The 18,921-nt window shown below is 36.6% G+C and overlaps 1 long non-coding RNA gene across 3 annotated transcripts; it reads right to left on the bottom strand.

Moving 5' to 3' along the window:
* Positions 1 to 1,995: 1,995 nt before the first annotated feature.
* On the bottom strand, positions 1,996 to 14,218 carry LOC146513164 (uncharacterized). Of its 3 annotated transcripts, XR_014875762.1 has the most exons (8): positions 13,663 to 14,218; positions 12,347 to 12,439; positions 11,943 to 12,245; positions 6,005 to 11,348; positions 4,658 to 4,752; positions 4,260 to 4,562; positions 4,141 to 4,179; positions 1,996 to 4,026 (listed from the first exon to the last, which is right to left on the bottom strand). It is a non-coding gene; the product is annotated as an uncharacterized LOC146513164 (long non-coding RNA). The 3 variants fall into 3 exon arrangements; XR_014875761.1 differs by having other exon boundaries at positions 4,658 to 11,348; XR_014875763.1 differs by having other exon boundaries at positions 4,658 to 11,330.
* Between the last annotated feature and the right edge of the window lie 4,703 nt (positions 14,219 to 18,921).

Below are 18,921 nucleotides of genomic sequence, written 5' to 3'. Positions count from 1 at the left end.
CTTGCCAGCTTGAAGTTGCCCTATAGCACAGACCCTATTCAGATCAGTGAAACATGGCATATTTGGAGCAGACACCAGCCGAGCAAGTATCCTGCTACAGGGATATGCCAATAAGATTTATTGGCATTAAGCGTTGTTACAACAAAGACATAATTGGCCAAACACAAATGTCCTTTGTGCTAAATTTAGTTCATGTTTCTTTGAGTCGTAGTCTGCAAGTATACTGTATACTGATTACTGAAAATACAGATTTAAACGTTTCTCACATTTGAGAGTGCAAAAGAAACAGCAGAGAGAAATACTAGAAACAGTTAAGTGCAAAGATAGCATGCAAGCTTTCTGCTCATTTTAGTTTTTCCCACATTTCAGCACAAATACATAGATAACTTCAATAACAATAACGTCACTGCTCTCCTTTAGTGTAACATTTTATAGACTTTACGTAGCAGAATTCTCCTTTATCTCTGCCCATAAATATGTTATTGTGTAACAGTCCTCAGAGGATTTGTAATTAACAGATTTTTTATTGCCAGAATAACAGTCAGTTTTCCAGATAAAAGAGAATGCCTGTAAATGTGACATCTAATCACATATTGTGCAAAAACAGGGCAAAAAGTTTAGTAGTTATTGTAAGAAATACTAAATAACAAAATGTAATGAATTTTGTTTAAATTAGTTCGTCTCTTTACATAATAAGAACTTTTAGTTTTGATACTCAGCATTTTGCTTTTGTAAACTTAATTTTCTTAAATAAAACTTTGTGAGCAATTTAGGTTATCTAAACAAATCTATTTGCATTATTAGACTTGCATTGCATATAAAAACATGCATATGTTTCATGACTTTGTCAAGGAAAGAAAAGCCAAATAACACTAGCATGAAGAGAATTTAGTTAAAATATGTATGTTAAGAGATATATTCTAAAACACTTCTTCAGCAGAGGATCAGAGAGGAGAAACACACAGATTTTCTTGCTAGCAAGGGCAGCCTCCAGAACTCACACTCCAAGAGTGAGGCTCAGAGACTAAACCCTGAGTACTGCCCTGATCTTTATTTATATGCTTCAGTGAGCGTTTGTTCCATACATTGAAATGTGGAGGTGTACGTGTGTGTGTGTGTGTGTGTGTGTGTGTGTGTGTGTGTGTGTGGGGTCAGAGTGTGACCCCATAAATGACTTCCCTACACCTGCTGGTCTTGAAGTCCAGCAGTTCATCAAACCAAAAGGCACTTAGACTAAGACAGATATAGCTACGTTAATCCTACCGTAAAACAATAAGACAAGGTACGACCTTTCCCATGCTCCTAGGATGTGGGGGTGAACGCCAGAACACCCTGGAATGTTACAGACCTCCTAGGATGAGACATTCTTCCAAATATGCCATCAACTATATACTTCTAAACACAAATGATTACATGCAGTATTCTACCATATTCAAACTTATATCATTAAAAGATTATACTGACTACTAAATACAATTTTCCATTGACAATGTAAAAGAAGCAGTAATACTTGGTAGCGAACTTCTCTCTTTGGAGAACATTTGAAAATGAGTCATAACAAACAGGGCAAATTAGATCAGTGGTGTCAAACATACAGCCCGTGAGCCACATCTGGTCTGTGACATAATTTCAGTTATTAATAACCATCAGCCCTGCTGAGACTTTATTTTGACTTTATTTTGAATGGCACACCATTCGGCCAATCAGATGCAGTGATAGACTGGGCTCATACAGTTATGTGAGAGAAGGAACGGGGGCAGATGTTCAGCAATGACAGCAAGTACAGTGGTTCAGTCCAGGAAATAAAACCCCAAATATTTCATCTGTGACATTTGCAAAGTGAATTTAAATACGGTAATTTTTATTGTGCTTGGCCAACAGTATACATAAAATAATGTCTTGTGTTAACCCGGTGATATTCTCATGCATGAGGTGACTTCAAAAACAGCACCCCCCCCCCCCCAAAACAAACAAACAAACAAACAAACAACAACAACAACAAAAAAACAGGATAAGTGAACTGTCACCATGAACATTGATGATGTTCCTCTGACATTAAAAATAGATACTGGACCATATGTGACTGTAAGAAGTGAAGAAACCTTTAATACACTTCCTAAAGTCTTTAAAGGACAAAGTAGCAGTTTACTCAGCAGACGAGTGGAAAACATCAGTACTGTTTTGGTACAAGTAGACTATAAAAAACTGAACCAGTTAAAATAATTCTTAAACAAGATGCACAGTCATACGCAGTTCACGCAGTCAGATGAGTGCCTAAACCTTTCATGTGAAAAAGTAACTGCTGAGGCTTGAAAGTGAAGGGATAATAGAAAAGATGATGGTTCCAGTGGTTCCAGGTGTTCTACCTGTGGATATGTTTGAGTCGATCATGGAAGCTTCACTGTCTTTTGAAACTACATGAAAGAATTTTTAAAAACTTTTTTTTTTATGTCACTTGACCTAAAGGTTCACCTAACACAGATTCCCCACATGGAAAAGATATATATAAATCTTATAAAGTTTGTATCTGTCTTGTGTGAAACTTGTATGAAAAGCACACAAGAGTGAAAACAGATATAAGATCCCTTGAAAAATTATATAATGAAACTTGTATGTTTTGGATACTTACTAAAACAATATATGAAAGTAATGAGAAAGTGGCCACTTTCATGAGTAAATCATATAAGTTTTTACTATTTATTTTCCATATGAGTCTCTTTAATCCTTTCAGGGTGAAATGCTCGTATGGGTCATTTAAGGAGGCTTGAATAGTTTCAAATGGTATGAAAAAAACTCATGACACATTTGATTGAAAGACTTGTTACAAGTTGAGTGTATTTTGAACAAAACACTGTTCAATTTTACACAGTTATTATATTTACAGTTATTTTGTAGTGACAAGTGACTCTTTTAACTCCAGTATTTGGCGTTAGCTGTAAACATCTATAAACACAACACTGACATTTAATTTTGGGCTAACATCTTAACAAACAGTGGTTTACACGTAGGCCTGGAAAAATATTACCAGTCAATCTTCCTTTTGCTCTTTTTTTGCTCTCTGTCATTTCTGAAAGAAGTATATGTCTGATAATGTGCCAACCAATGTGCAACAAAAACAGCAGCACTGTAATGATGTAATGATGTGGACTGTCTTGCCACAGTCTTTGAGTTTACATATAGTAATGCTACACTGGTGGCAAAAAATCCATGTGCGGAACAGGGAAATGCATTATCCACAGTCCACAAGAGTCCCATCTATCCATTCATTCATCCATCACAGCCTAAAGTAACAGTTGGATGATTTTTACTGTGAGCTGTGGTCACAATTATGTAAAGAAGTCAAGGTACAGAAACATCAGTGGATTTACAAAGTAATCCAACTTCGGATCATTTCCCCATGATTAGATCGTGGATGGAACAAAATTGACCTGATGTTCACACAATGAATAGTCAGAGCTGTGACAAATCTGTAGACATTCATCAGACACATAACAGGTTCAGTCCCAAATGTTCTTAAATCTTTATCCGTTAGACAGGAACATTCCCAAGTTTCCCCATAATTGTTTCATTTGACTGAGCAGACTGAAAGTCATCTGAACGCTCTGTTATTCACATCCTGTTATTGTTTATATTGTATATAAGACATCAAAGAAGTCTAAAAATGACTTTATTAAAAAGGTTAATAAAAAAACAAACAAACAATATGATGATCAAAGAGTCAGCAGTGATGAGCAGCATTTTTTACAAATAGAAAATATGTCACACACATTCATATACATTCAAATTCCTCTCACACTCATAAACAATCATACAAAGAAAAAATACATTTTTAAACAACCGTGAAGTCTTTTCTGACTGGTGCAGTGTATGTCACTGTCCTCTCTCTTACTCTGCGTCTGTAAGTTCTATACAGGAAATACAAAATGAACACAACTACAGCAGAGGCAAAAACACAAAGTACAATGGTGGTCACGCGTGTTGACTCCTCGGGGCTAATGATGTGACCTAGTGTTGGAGCTGGTCCACCTAACAAAGTACAACACAGGAAGTGGAATACAGTTATTCTAACAGATGCACTGAATAACATTTGTTACGATATGTAACAATGTACAATGGTTAAGTCGTTGTCTTTCAGCTTACCGTTATCTGGTGGTGTTGCTGGTTGGTCTGTTTTTGGATCTGGATAGTAAATTGCAGTTATTTTAACAGTGGCAATGAAAACAATTTATTCTGGATATCTGAACAAAACATACACTCACCACTGATTAGCCGTACTCTGATAGGAAGTGATTTCACCATTCCACAGTCTGACACGATGTCAGCTGTGACATTTGCCTCTTCTTGGACATTTGAGATGGTCAGTGACACATAGGTAAGGGCATCCCATGCACAGGTGTATTTTGTGGCATCGGTTTCACATAGTTTGTTGTCATTTGTGTTACGCCAGTCATACTTTTGACCAGTACACACTTTCCCTCCAAAAGTCGAAGTTATGGAACAATTTAGAGTCACATTTTTTCCAGCTGTAACGCTGACAGTGTTTTTGCAATTAAGTGACACAGCTGAAAGAAAGGAAATATTTGATGTTCAATTTCTTCTTCCTTTAGAGTGGTCATGTCTATTAGTAACATATCTGGTACAAGCAGTATACAAATACCTTCATCTGATGAAACACTTCTTTGTAGAGCACAGAACAAACTCAAACATGTCAACAAGTACAACATCCTGGAAGCTTCACCTCACGCCAAACTGCTGGAAAGAACAAAGTGACTGCAGGTTCATATAAAGTCATGCTGTTTTAGAAAACACAAGAAACATGTTCTCTTTGACACATTAAACATAAAGTAAAATTCGCTTATACCTAAAAATTCATTTAAATTTCTATCATTTGAGAATGCAAGAAAAACAGCAGAGGTAGTAACATATGATTATAATAGTTCTATTAAGACATAAACAGACATATCAGCAGTGTTACACACATTGTATCTTCTGTCACATGTGGAGTCACGCTTCCTACTTTAGTTTGCTGTGAAAACCAAACAATTGCGAGATTGACAAGTTTGAACAGCTCCAAAGAATGTTGGATCAAACAGGAGCTTCTGTAGGTCATGTGCCATCATCAAGTCGTGTGGCACTGCTGAGACCAGAGTCATAGCTTTGCAGACTTAAAACAGAAAACTTTACAGGTGTTAACAGACAAAATGGACTGTTTGGAATAATCCCACCTCTTTTTTTTAGTGTCACATTTTATGTGCTTCTGAGCATATGTATTTGGTACATTCTTCTGTATTCTGTAAGACTCCACAGATTAGGATGACTAAATATTGTTAAACAGTCTCTTGGATGAAAGTGAAAAGCACCCAAGAAGCATTTTTGGTGGTTTCCCCAATAAAAGCAGATTCATATTCCGACACTTTATGCTTCTGCATTCATGGAGTGCTGCAGTTATTCTACTACTTCCTTATTAACATTCTTCTTTCTCCTTTTTGCCTGGAAACTCGTATTACCTGTTAGCTTCCAGCTACAAGTGGCATAGATTGCCTATAAATTACAGCTTGTCAGATGCAGAAAGAAAAACAGAGGAAAGCATTTAGTAGTAAGGTTGAGAAATTGTAAATCACAAAATATGATAACTTTTGTTTAAACTAATAAAATGAATTAATTGTTGTATTCACTTTTTTTTATATAGATAGATATAGTAATAAAAATGTAGATACCCCAAATGAGCCTTTTTACATAATGAGCACTTTTTAAATTTTTGTTAGTCAAAATTTTGCTTTTGTAAATTTCTTTCAGCATTAAGCAAAGAAGTAACTTTTACTATGTGAGCAACTTGTTGAAGGTTTTCTAAGCAACATTATTTACATTTAAATGACTTGATTACCCTGATGAAAAGATGCATATGATTTATTAACCTCTTTGAAAGAAAAAGAGACTGTTAACAATTACCAGCTATTTGCATGAAGAATTAGTTAAAATACATAAAAGAAGGATTAATACTTACTTGGTAGAGAACGTCTCTCTTTGGAGAACATTTGTGAATGAGTCGTAAAAAATCGGGGCAGATTCGATTATCCAGTCGAGGTGACACATGATACCTGGGGGAGTTTCACTTGCAGGTGAAATGAAACTGCCTGCAGAGATTAAAAGACTGATTGGCAAAGAAGAATGGAGAACAAGAGGCAAACACATTCCTTAAAACAGGGTCTAAGGTGACACTTTTTCCATTTATGAGAGAACAAATGAACTGGATCTAAATGCTTTTTTTCTTCGTCAGTGAATAACACTGGCTTGAAATGATTTTTTAGATTTTACTAAAAGTTTGGTTGGTAGATTAAAAAGCAGATTGAATTCAAAAACTAGTTGTGAGGCATTTCAGGTACGAATAAAAGAAATAAGCAAAGGTTAAAGACAATGCTTTCTAATGAGAATGCTGTCATTAGTTTCATTCTTTTGTTTTCATATATTATCTTTTTAATCAGCATATAATACAAATTAGTATTGAACATAAGTTGTAGTCTTGTTTTTATTGCTAATGACAGTTTAATCCATCCATCCATGTCCTCTTCAGGGTCACATGTCTTTGGACGGTGGGAGGAAGCCGGAGTACCCAGAGAGACACCAACTCCACACAGAAAGGAATTGAACTCAGGACCTTCTTGCTTCGTAACAACAGTGCTAACCACTGTGCCACCATTCACTTTAATTTATTAGTTAATTTAAAGGTAAAAGAGGGAACTCATACAGACTTAGCTGTCACACATTTTTGCTTTTGAGTTTTCTTCATACCTTCACGTGTACACTACCAGTCAAAAGTTTGGACACACCTTTCCTTTAATGGTTTATCTTTACTTTCATGACTATTTACATTGTAGACTCTCACTGAAGCCATCAAAACTATGAATGAACACGTGGAATTATGTAGTAAATAAAAAAGTGTGAAATACCTCAAAACATGTTTTATGCTTTAGATTCTTCAAAATGTCCAACCTTTGCTTTGATCACTGCTTTGCACATTCTTGGCATTCTCTCAATGAGCTTCATGAGGTCGTCAGCTGAAATAGGTTTCCTCATTCCTTGTGTTTCCTGGCCCAAACAAATCTGTTCTGCTTGTTGCTTTTCCTTAACAATGGTTTCTTATCAGTGGTTTTAGACCATAAAGATCTGATTCGCACAGTTTCTTCTAATCAGTTGATGTAAATAAGTGTCTGCTCCTGGAACTCTGTGTGGCATTTATCTGGGCCCTAATCTTTGTCACAGCGCTTAATGGTTTTTCGCCACTGCACTTGAGGACACATTCAAAGTTTTAGCAATTTTTCTTCAGTTCTTAAACTAATGATTCAATTCTATTTATCCAGAAAAGAAAATCACAGCAACAGTCACCTCAAGGTGATTTATGTTGCAAGGCAGAGACCCTACAATAATACATACAGAGAAAAACCCAACAATCACATGACCCCCTATGAGGCAAGCAGTCAGACTGTTGTTTCTCTTTACTTAGCTGATTGGTTCTTGCCATAATATGAATTCTAATCGCTGTCAAATAGGGCTGTCAGCTGTGTACCAACCTGACTTCTGCACAACACATCTGATGGTCTCACAATGAACCTTGAGAAGGCACACATGTGAAGTGAAAACCATTTCATTTGACTGCATCAGGAACCTCACTGAAAGAAGGCCAAGGGTTTGCAGCGCCGTCAACAAAGCAAAGAGTGGCTGCTTTCAGGAATCTAAAATATAAGGTATATTCAGAGTTATTTATCAGTATTTTTGCTTTGCTGCATAATTCCATATATCCTGCTCTCTATATTTGATGTCTTCAGTATGTATCTAAAATGTAGAAAGTAGTAAAAATAAAGAAGAACCATTAAATGAGAAAGTGTGTCCAAATGTTTGACTGGTAGTGTATTCATTTTTAACCATTTATCCTCTCAATAAAGCGTGAAGCTGACATAGAGTTAAAGACAACCATACACCCCCACAAACATGCCCATAACCAGTTTAGAATCACAAGTTAAACTGCCAAACATGCCTTTGGAGGATACCAGAGTGCTGGGGGGAAATGCCACACAGGCACAGGGAGAACAAAGAAACGTAACAAACAACAGCTCTGACCTGTTCACAAACTCTGCAGAAAAAGTGCCAGCACTAAACAATGCACCACCATTCACTGCATTTGTAAAACAGAAACCACTTTGAACAGATTATACAAAACTCAAATGTATCCTTTTATTATTCACAAAGGTTTTTATTTAACATTACCATTTTCTTGCAGGATGACTCATGTGCACAACCCTACATGATAAATCTACATGACTGATGTAAAAAAAACAAACCAGCAGCTGAAGCTAATGTGTGCGGAACCTCACAACTGCAGAGGCTTTTGACTCTAAGCTAGTTTTCTGGGTAAAGGTGATAAAAAACTCCAGGAAGTCATCAAGCCTTGTTCCCGGCTTGTCATTTAAATCCTCACAGAGCTCCCTGCAGCAGGTTTTACATTCCTCTTTTTTTAAAGAGTGAAATAGGTGCCAAGAGTTTGGCAGGTGTTGCATAAGAAATCTCACAGAGAGAACAGAAACGTTTACTCATGACTGCAGCGCTGATGCTGAGCCAAACTATTTCGAGTCAGTTCACTTTTACTGACAGAGTGCCAATCACATCAACAATCTAATGTGTGATCTAAATCTGTGCTGAACACCCTCTGAAGGAACTTAATCTTATTCGTTTGCCAGTTTAATGACAGGAAGTCGTCCACAAAATCACAAACAAGTAAATATCAGCAGCACTAATGTTGTTGAGTTGTAGTGGAAGCCAGATGCTAAAAACACCTTTTTGTACCAGGTAAACATACTTATTTTGATTCTGCATTTGAGCATGCTCATGCTAACCAAGATGCAAACTCAAGAAATGAAAGAGGAAACTGCATTTCCTCGGGGTACTTGCGAATGTTAGCTCGTGACATACATTCTAGCCTCGCCTCTAAATATTGATGCGGGCCAAGGAGGTAGCACTGAAGCTAAAAACGCAAAACCCAAAACAAATGGGCGACATAATGGCAGCTACATCAACTTCAGCATCATCAGAGTGTCTACACTGAAATGAGACAGCTCTTCTTTCAGTGAGGTTCAGACTTTTTAGAGCTTCACATGACAAATATATGACAGCAGGGGAGATTCTAAGTTGAAACCTTTATGCATGCAGTGCCTTGTAATTTATATTAATGAAATATGCTGTTTGCAAATGTAATGAGCCTCATCATCAAACCTCAACTCAACTGAATAAACATTATATCTTGAAAAGCAACCTAATCAGTTGGATGACCTATTGTAGTGTCTAAGAATAATTCAGAGTGAATAATCAGACATTTCAATCTCATCCACCCTTTTCAGGGTGGAGCCTTTAGTTACCATACCCAAGGCAAGGGCTCAAGGTAAAGAACTATTTGTGGCAAAGCAGATCAGATGAGTTCAGTCTCATATTTACACAGAATCACATACAAATCATTGAGCACTTAAAGTAGCATTAATCAGTACAGACACTAGAAACTCAGGCTGCCATTCAGTATATCTGTACACGAAGTAAACTGGTAATAGAGTTGGTTTATATTAAAGTTTCTGAATTCATACTGTACAAACTCTTGTTTTATTAAACAATGTTTTTTTTCACATCACTCGTTCTTTCTGTTCTTCCACAACCTCTTGTCCTCTCTCTTTCCATCCTCGTCACTTAACTAGAAACTGGTCTCCACACACCTTGTGTGAATCGCACACCTGTTCCTGATGACTTCGCTGCTTTATAAGGAAGAGTTATTCTTTACTGTAGCAGTGAAGCCTGGTATGAACTTTTGTGGCGTTTTGTTTCTTATTGTGAGGAGTTGGTAATGGCCAAACTAAGCTTTCTGCAGCACCGGCTCATGTATTGAAAAAGGGTTCACTACTGAAGCTTTTCAACACATGCTTCTTTGGTGACATTTGGTGGCCACAAATATGAACAGCAGCTTTAATCCACAAATGAAAAGGAACTGCTGTATTATGATTGCCCACTCGAGAGATGCTGATTTGCCAGCCTATATTTAATATCATGTGACATCAGCCTGACTTTGCTTGTGACGTCCTGACGTTTGTAAACACAATAGATAAAAATGACATCATATATAACGACATATCACAGTCTTATAACAGGTTGGACTATGCTTCTGCTGGTAGGTAACTGCCTCAACGTGATTATGTAATTCATTTGTGGACTTGTGTATTTATATATATTACATTCTAACTCTTATGTATAGTGTATTTGTATGTATGTTTTGGACCCAGGGGTACACTTGCTTATTAACTAGTAAAATAAAAACATAAAATAAGGTTATTCTGTTTGTTTTTTTCCTCACTGACTCTGTCTCTTAATATGTCTTGGTTTTCTTTTCTTTTTCATGTGCCATCAGCTCAGCTTCAAATGGAGCCATGTTTTTGACCAGTTCCTCAAATCCAGACAACTTCCCCCCTTGGCTGAATGGAAGAATTATCTGTTGTCGTACATTGGGCCAGAATCAAATATGTGGTTGTCCAAGCAGACTGAAAATTGACTATTTATCTGACATCTCATAATTTCCTCTTGCTTAAGGAGTGGCTCTGATCTTTGTAAAACAGCCAGCAAGATTGCAGCACAAGTTTTCCAGACATAGCTGAAATGACCCTAGTGACATCATCAGGGTCTGTTTCCAGCTGGCCACATTACAGTAACACAATTAGATTTCTTTGTACACTAGTCAAGGTGCAGTTTGTAGATAGTAGATTGTAATGTGGTGGTGGGACGTAACAGAGAGATTTTCAGGTTTTATTCCACATGTAATCAAATATAAAATACCCTCCAAAAATAAACAATCAAACAAACTGATTATACAATATTTAGAATTTATTGTGGTCACACTATCCCACCATTAACTGGAGACATTGTAGGCTTGTGTACATTTTGACAGTATAAATGCTGTACAGAGGCAGTGTTCACACATCACTGAATGAAAGTAAACAGCATTTCTGTAACAAAGCTCCTCTCAGGAGCACAGAAGACAATATTCAGCTGCAGCTGTGCTCGTTGTTGTTGTTTGTATAAACCTATCGAGTAATGTTTTTGGGAAGCAGGTGGATCCACATTCATAAACAACAAATACATGCCACATAACACCACAATCAGTCTTTAATTCACAGTGCAGAATCTGTGTCACTTACATTTCTGTGTCTGTGACTTCTATAGAGAGAAAATGGACACAGCTGTGGGAAAAACACAGAGTACGACGGCCATCACATGTGACATCTCCTGCATTCCTCGTCCTTTTCCTGTCACCCTTACTGAAGCTGACAAAGTAAAGTACATTTATTAAAGTACAGTTAACATGAGCATGAAATACAACTGAAATACAAAATATTAATTCACAGACGTATTTCTTGTAAATGTACAGTACTGTGCAAAAGTTTTAGGTAGGTGTTAAAAAAAAGGTTGTAAACAAAGAATGCTTTCAGAAATATAAATGATTGTTTATTGGCCCCAAATGTATTGTGCAGCAGGACAACAACCCCAAACGATGGTATGGCCCCCGCAGAGGTCTGATTTTAACATCATTGTGTGTGTCTGGATGGATGTGAGGAAGCCTACGTCCACAGAAGAAGGTTAGTTTCCCACGTGTGGGACTAACAAAGGCTCCTCTTATCTTATCTCTTATCTCTTAGGAAGAATTGATGATGTTTTGAAGGCAAAGGGTGGTCTCACCAAATATTGATTTGACTGAGATTTCTCTTTTGTTCATTCACTGCATTTTGTTGATTGACAAAAATCAATTATTAACTTTTCCATTTTTGAAAGCATTCTTTGTTTACAACCTTTTTTCTCACCTGCCTAAAGCTTTTGCACAGTACTGTATATTTCTGATGATATTACTGAAACTTACTAACCTGCAGTAGGGAATAGTTGTACAGGATGGGATTTAGCCATACCACAGTCTGAATTGATTTCAACTGTAACGTTCACCTCTTTCGTGACACTTGGGACGGTCACTGACACATACTTCAGACGATCCCCTTTACAGATGTGTTTTGTCAAACTGCTGTTACATTGTATGCGCTCACTTTTGTTCTCCACGGTATATATATATATATCCAAAACGCTACAGTTTGAGCCATCTTTCCAATTTATGGTACAATTTAGAGTCACACTTTGTCCAACTTCTGCAGTCTTGCTGCAATTCACTGACACAGCTGAAAGCAAAAAAGCACCAAATGATATCATTATATTTCTTCTTTCTAATGCATTTACATGAATAGCAATACTATTTTTGATACACACATTGCATAATTACCTTGATCTGATGATACGGTGCTTTGTAGAGCAAAGAACAGACTCAAGCACATCCACAGGTAGAACATCCTGGAAGCCTCAATGTCGTTAAAAACTGGAAGGAAGCAGAAACGTTTTGCTGTTTTAGAAACAGGGTTGTTGTAGTCTTAATTTATTTTTTATTGTGTAATTTAAGATCATCATAAAATCTGAGAAAACAACCATAGCAGTCATTTATGCAAACAATGAGTGAAAACAAATTTAAAAATGCTCTAACAAAAGCTGAATTAACATTGTGACTATTAAGGAGCACATACAACTTCCTTCAATGGATGTTTTTAAGCTTCAGTGTTTGTCAGGTTAGTTTGTTTAAAGCTGTGCAATCAGTGAGCATCTCAAAAGGAACTTGCACACACAATACACTTCACTTTTACTAAGCATGATCGTTTTATGTGGAATTACAACAAAAACCTGCAACAAGTTTCGACAGCTTCCTTAAAGAATGGTAAGAATGCTGATAGCCTGCAAAAAAAGGAAAGTGGAATAACTGATCCACGGAAGACACCTGAAACCAGATTAGGTATGAAGATACTCCTTGATAGATACTCCATTCTGTAATATTTGATGCCTGATCTTTTGTTGTGATAGACTTTGGCTGTACATTACTAACAACATTGTGTGTCACAGTACATTGATCAAGATTCTGCTGATCAACAATACTCCGCAGCACACAGTAATCCTTAATAATTTAGACTTTTGTTCCCATTTCAGGGAATAATATTGTCCTTTAAACCTCTGCATTCATCGGACAGCTGCAGCTCCTCAACTAACAATTATTCTGTCCACATTAAGATGGTTGGAATATGATAAGTTTCTGTCATCATGGTAAACAGTCAGCTTCCTGCACATGCATCCACATCATTTACAATTTAAAGACATCATCTATTAAAAGTAATAAAAGCAAATAATAGCAAAACAAATAGTAAACAAACAATAAATAATAAAATGTAATGGATGTGACTTATACAGATCAAAGCAATGCATATTTGACTAAATTAATAAAAAATTAAATTAGACAGGTAAGAGTGGTACTTTTACTTTTGATATGCAACATTTTGTTTCCACAAACTCAGCTAAAAGCACTTTTCTTAAATATAAAATATTTCTCCCAATATTTGTTTAAAATGATCAAAGCAAATCTGTTTGCATCAGCAGCTCTCTGTCACCCAAATAAAACCAAGCATATCAATTCATTACGTATTCTAGGGGAAAGAAGCAATTTATACCATCTCTTCCAGATAATTTTGGTAAACTAGGTCACTGAAAAGTAATACTCACTTAGCAGGGAACTTAACTCCTTGCAGGGTATCTGAGAATGACTCAAAAACCAGAGAGAGACAGCATTAATGCAGTTCACAGCTGCCACAGGACACCAGTGGGAGTTACCTGAAGAAGAGAAAGTAAGAAGCAGACAGGTTGCTCAACATGAACTCTACCAATGGGCAGTGTTGCCAACTCCTCGGTAAGGAAAATCGCTATTGGTTGTCCTAAAAGTCGCTAGAAGTCGCTAAATGACGTCCTCACCTAATTTGCATAATTGGTCATGCTAATGTAATTGTAACCTACGTTGTTGGAGAGAGAAATAACATCGTAGAAGAGACATAAAGTGAGCAAAAAACGTCCTAAATGCATTTAGAGTTTATTTAGAACTACAAATTAAATTTATTTGAGCAATTATTGTTTTTTTAATGTCACAATTCCAACCCTGCTCCTTTACCCGGGCCTGGACCGGCAAAAGTGACCCGAAATAGGCACTCTGGTGGAGTTACTTTGTGTGCGTGTTTATAAGTAGTTTTAAACCTTGTGATCCACAAACAGGACAGGACCGTGAACACAAACAAACAGCATAAGAGTAAAAGAAGAACTGACTGCATTACAGCACCAGCTGCTTGTTGAGAGTAAAAGCAATATGCGCTTTCACGTCTTTTTTTTAGCGACTTTTTTAAGAAAAAAAGTCGCTAGGGGGTCTGAAAACTCGCTAAATATAGCGACAAAGTCGCTAAGTTGGCAACACTGCCAATGGGGCACTTCAGGTAAGAATAAACCACCAGCTACCAGTTTTGAGATCATTAATAAAGAAAAGTAAGAGAACAGAAAAACAATAGAAAAATAGTTATGAACAGTTTATTTTTTAATTTAGATATTGGCTACTAATCACTTATTTTGATCCCAGGCCTTGTAACTGACCATTTTCAAGGGAATGTTTGTTAAACTACGTTTTGTTTGTCAAAGGTCAGCTCATGCCTTAAGTCTGGGCCCATTGTGGGTATACTGCAGGGCTCCACTGGGGGTCCCTCTCTACTTAGTGTAGGTAGCCCAATCGATAGGTTGTCACATTTGCACTGAGATGTGCTCTGTTGTTCTCTCTCCATGTTAACATCCCGTTGTTGCCCACTCTGGGCACGTGGGTCTGTTTGCTGGGTTAGTGATTATTAGGAATTCCTTTGGCTAATTGCAAGAACATCTGGGTTTAAATCCGCCATCTGCCTGGAGCCTTTTTGTCTGCCATTTGATGTTCTCTCCATGTCTGTTTAGGTTCTCTCCAAGTACTTTGGCTTCCAAAGACATGCAATTAATGAGGTTAGGTTAACTAGGGATTTTCATATTGCCCATAGGTGTGAATGTGAGTTTGAATGGTTGTCTGTCTCTCTATTGATTAACTCAGCATCATTTTTTTTCTTTGTTAATCTCTGGATCGTCATGTCCCCTTGGGCTCAACACAAGAGCCACAGGCAAATACAGACAAGCTCCCCCAGGTGGTTAAAAGTAAGAATAACCTATTGACATTTCACTATTCCATGGTTCGTCTTTCCCTGGGCCAGAATTAAATACACCTGATGGTTCAAGAAAATTTGGTAAGTGGATGGTGATCGGTCCTCCTCTCACAGCCGACTGCCCTTGGTCTCCGGCTCTTCTCCTTTATACGCCACACCTGCATTTATGAAGGGAGACACCTGATAATTGCTGTCTTTGTTGCTTTCATAGTGACTTTCTGTTTGGGGCTACATCCAGATGACCTCTGGTCTATCTGGAGCCTGTCCTACTTTATGGTCAACACCATACTTAACAGACGATTTAATTGGATTAATAGACAAAAAAAAAAAAAAAAAAAAAGACACAAAAAATCAAAAGCAAATGGCAGTGATCACATTGAATGGCAGCAACTTGAATGCTGCACTTGAATAACCCTGCTGCGATTGTAAGACAACATCCAGGTTCAATGCAATTCAGTTCATCGGTCTCACTCCACAGGACACGTCAGGCTTCGCAGGAATAACAAAAATATTACAAAACCGGGGGTGGATTGTGGGCAGAAGGTCATTTATATATTAAAATGTACATTTAAAGAAATAAGCAGGTGTTTTCATCTCTTAACCCTTACATTATTAAAACATTCTTACATGGCACTGTGATTTTGTTGGCTCCGATAGTCACACACTGTAAAAAAAATAAATAAATAAAATTGTTGCGAAAACTTAAAAACTCAAGGCAACCCACTGGATTTACATTTTTAGGTTCTGATGGATAACTTATAATTTCAAGTTTAGGAGAAAAGTTGCTTCAACTAATGTTTTTGTGTTTACAAGATTAATAACTGTGCTTTTTCTTAACTCATATTTTATTGTTTTAGCAATGTATTTCCTAAAGTTTACACAACATATTTTTTTTTGTTTTGCCAATCAATTTCCTAAAGTCTAGAAAAAGTATCCTTTATAGTTTTCATGAGGTGCTCCCTGTTGTATTAATGAATGTTTACACAATGTTGATTTTCAAATAACATTATTGTGTTCAAACACAACTGCACCACTGACAATGTTTTGAGATGAGCCATTTTTAACATACTGACAACATTCAGCCACAAATAAAGTCCTTTTCCAAAAACCAAAAAAAAGGTCAAATTTTTGTAATAAATATTACTCATCCAATTTTAAAGGTGTGGTATTGTCAGTCAGAATATCAAACCAATCTTGATTGATAGTAGTGATGGGATTTCTGGCGAACCGGCTCTTTCTAGTGATGGGATTTCTGGCTCTTCAGGTTGTTTTGTTGCTTTAATTAATTTATTATTAACAATAATATAAAATTATGCACAAAAGTAATTACTAATGTAAAAAAAAAAAGTGGTTTTATTTATATATGTTTATATATAAATATATGCGGTGGCCCCTAGAGACAAAACACGTACAAATTCCAAAACACATTTCTAGCGTGAACTGAACTTCCAAAACAGAGCTACCTAGATCACTTAAATTACACAATTGAAAGCATGAAAGCATATGTGTGTTGTTTGTGTATTTATACACAAGCATTCATATATAGTCAAATAATAATAATAAAAAACATGTTCATTTACCTGTTACTACCACACACCAAATCCGGTCGTTGGTATTTGCTGGCTTGTGTAGCCACTAGGTAACAAAAGTGTGTTTTGTATGTGTTTTGGAGTTTGTACGTGCTTCGGAATTTGTACGTGTTTTGGAGTTTTTACGTGTTTTGGAGTTTTTACGTGTTTTGGAGTTTGTATGTGTTTTTACGTGTTTTGGAGTTTTTACCTGTCTTTACGTGTGTTGGAGTTTGTACGTGCTTCAAGGTTTGTACGTGATTTGAAGTTTGTACGTGCTTTGTCTGTAGGGGCCACCGTAAATATACTTTAATTTATTCACTCCACATAAAATGTAATAAATAAATCATATAATACAAAAATCAACTATTCACATTTCAACTTTTAACTATTTAAATTTTCAGCTTTTTCCTTTTAAACAAATTTAAAGTGAAACAACACAAAACTCTGCAAACCACAACACAATTAAATATAAATTATAATATGAAAACAAAAAGAACATGCATATTCTCTGTCATATGGGCCTGCATGAATAAACTTTCTGAATTCTTTATCATCTGCAACTGAAAATAGTTGTGGATGATTACTATACCTTTCTAATGTGATGTTGTTGTCCCTGGCTCTTTCTCTCTCTCTCCCTCCTGCTCTGTTCCTGTGCTACTGCTACTGCCCCTCCCTCCTCTTCCCAGCTTACAGCACAAGGCTCGCATGCTGAGTGAAGCGGAAAAAAAGTGCGAGAGAGAGGGTGAGAGAAAGAAAAAAAAAAAAAAAACCGGCTCGCGATAAGGAGCCGGCTCGCGTCGTTCACAAAGACCCGGCTCTAAGAGCCATTTCGTTCGCGACCGACCCATCACTAGCTCTTTCGGTTCGGCTCACTAAAAAGAGCCGGCTCTTTCGGCTCTGAACCGGCTCTTCAGGTTGTTTTGTTGCTTTAATTAATTTATTATTAACAATAATATAAAATTATGCACAAAAGGAATTACTAATGTAAAAAAAGTGGTTTTATTTATATATGTTTATATATAAATATATGCGGTGGCCCCTAGAGACAAAACACGTACAAACTCCAAAACACATTCCTAGAGTTAACTGAACTTCCAAAACAGAGCTACCTAGATCACTTAAATTACACAATTGAAAGCATATGTGTATTGTTTGTGTATTTATACACAAGCACTCATATATATTCAAATAATTTAAAAAAAATGTTAATTTACCTGTTATACCACACACCAAATCCAGTCGTTGGTACTTGCTGACTTGTGTAGCCACTAGGTAACAAAAGCTCAACACTGCCCCTAACATCCTGGAGCACTTCTGTTGTCTTTTGTACGTGTTTTTGAGTTTTTATGTGCTTCTGAGTTTTTACGTGGTTTGGAGTTTGTACGTGTTTGGAGTTTTTACGTGTTTTGGAGTTTTTACATGTTTTGGAGTTTGTATGTGTTTTGGAGTTTGTACGTGCTTTGTCTCTAGGGGCCACCGTAAATATACTTTTATTTATTCACTCCATATAAAGTGTAATAAATAAATCATATAATACAAAAATCAACTAGTCACAGTTCAACTTTTAACTATTTAAATTTTCAGCTTTTTCCTTTTAAACAAATTTAAAATGAAACAACACAAAACACTGCAAACCACAACACAATTAAATATAAATTAAAATATGAAAAAAAAAGAACATGCACATTCTCTGTCATATGGGCCTGCATGAATAAACTTTCTGAATCCTTTATCACCCGCAACTGAAAATAGTTGTGGGTGATAATGTTCATGTGTGTGGAAAAAAGTGTATAAAGTGCGTGGCCAGGGGCTAGTTATTCTGAACCCCTGCTGCAATAAATGAGGGACCACTGTATATACTTTCTCTATGATTATTGTATTCAACCTGTTAACATTTAATATTGTCTTGATAAAACCAGCTGATTCTGCAGCAGAACCTGTTGCTACTCAGGCTCCCCAGTCCCTGAGCTCCTGCTGCTGCACCCACAGATATATAATTGTAGCATCAGATGTACAGCAAGCACTGATAGCTTTTTACTCGGTGGGATTCCCTTGTGATCACCTTTACTAAATATCTACAACCAATCTGATTAGATCCTGGTTTTTTTTTGTTTCTTTTTCAATGTTGAAAATGAAAATCTAGTAGCAGCCTTCTCATTTCTTTGTGTTTTGTGCTGTTTTACAGGCCCACA

This window comes from Neolamprologus multifasciatus, chromosome 8, assembly GCF_963576455.1.
Source record: "Neolamprologus multifasciatus chromosome 8, fNeoMul1.2, whole genome shotgun sequence".
Lineage (NCBI taxonomy): Eukaryota > Metazoa > Chordata > Actinopteri > Cichliformes > Cichlidae > Neolamprologus > Neolamprologus multifasciatus.
Note: the sequence above shows the minus strand (reverse complement) of the source record. Positions and strands in the feature narration are given on the sequence as shown.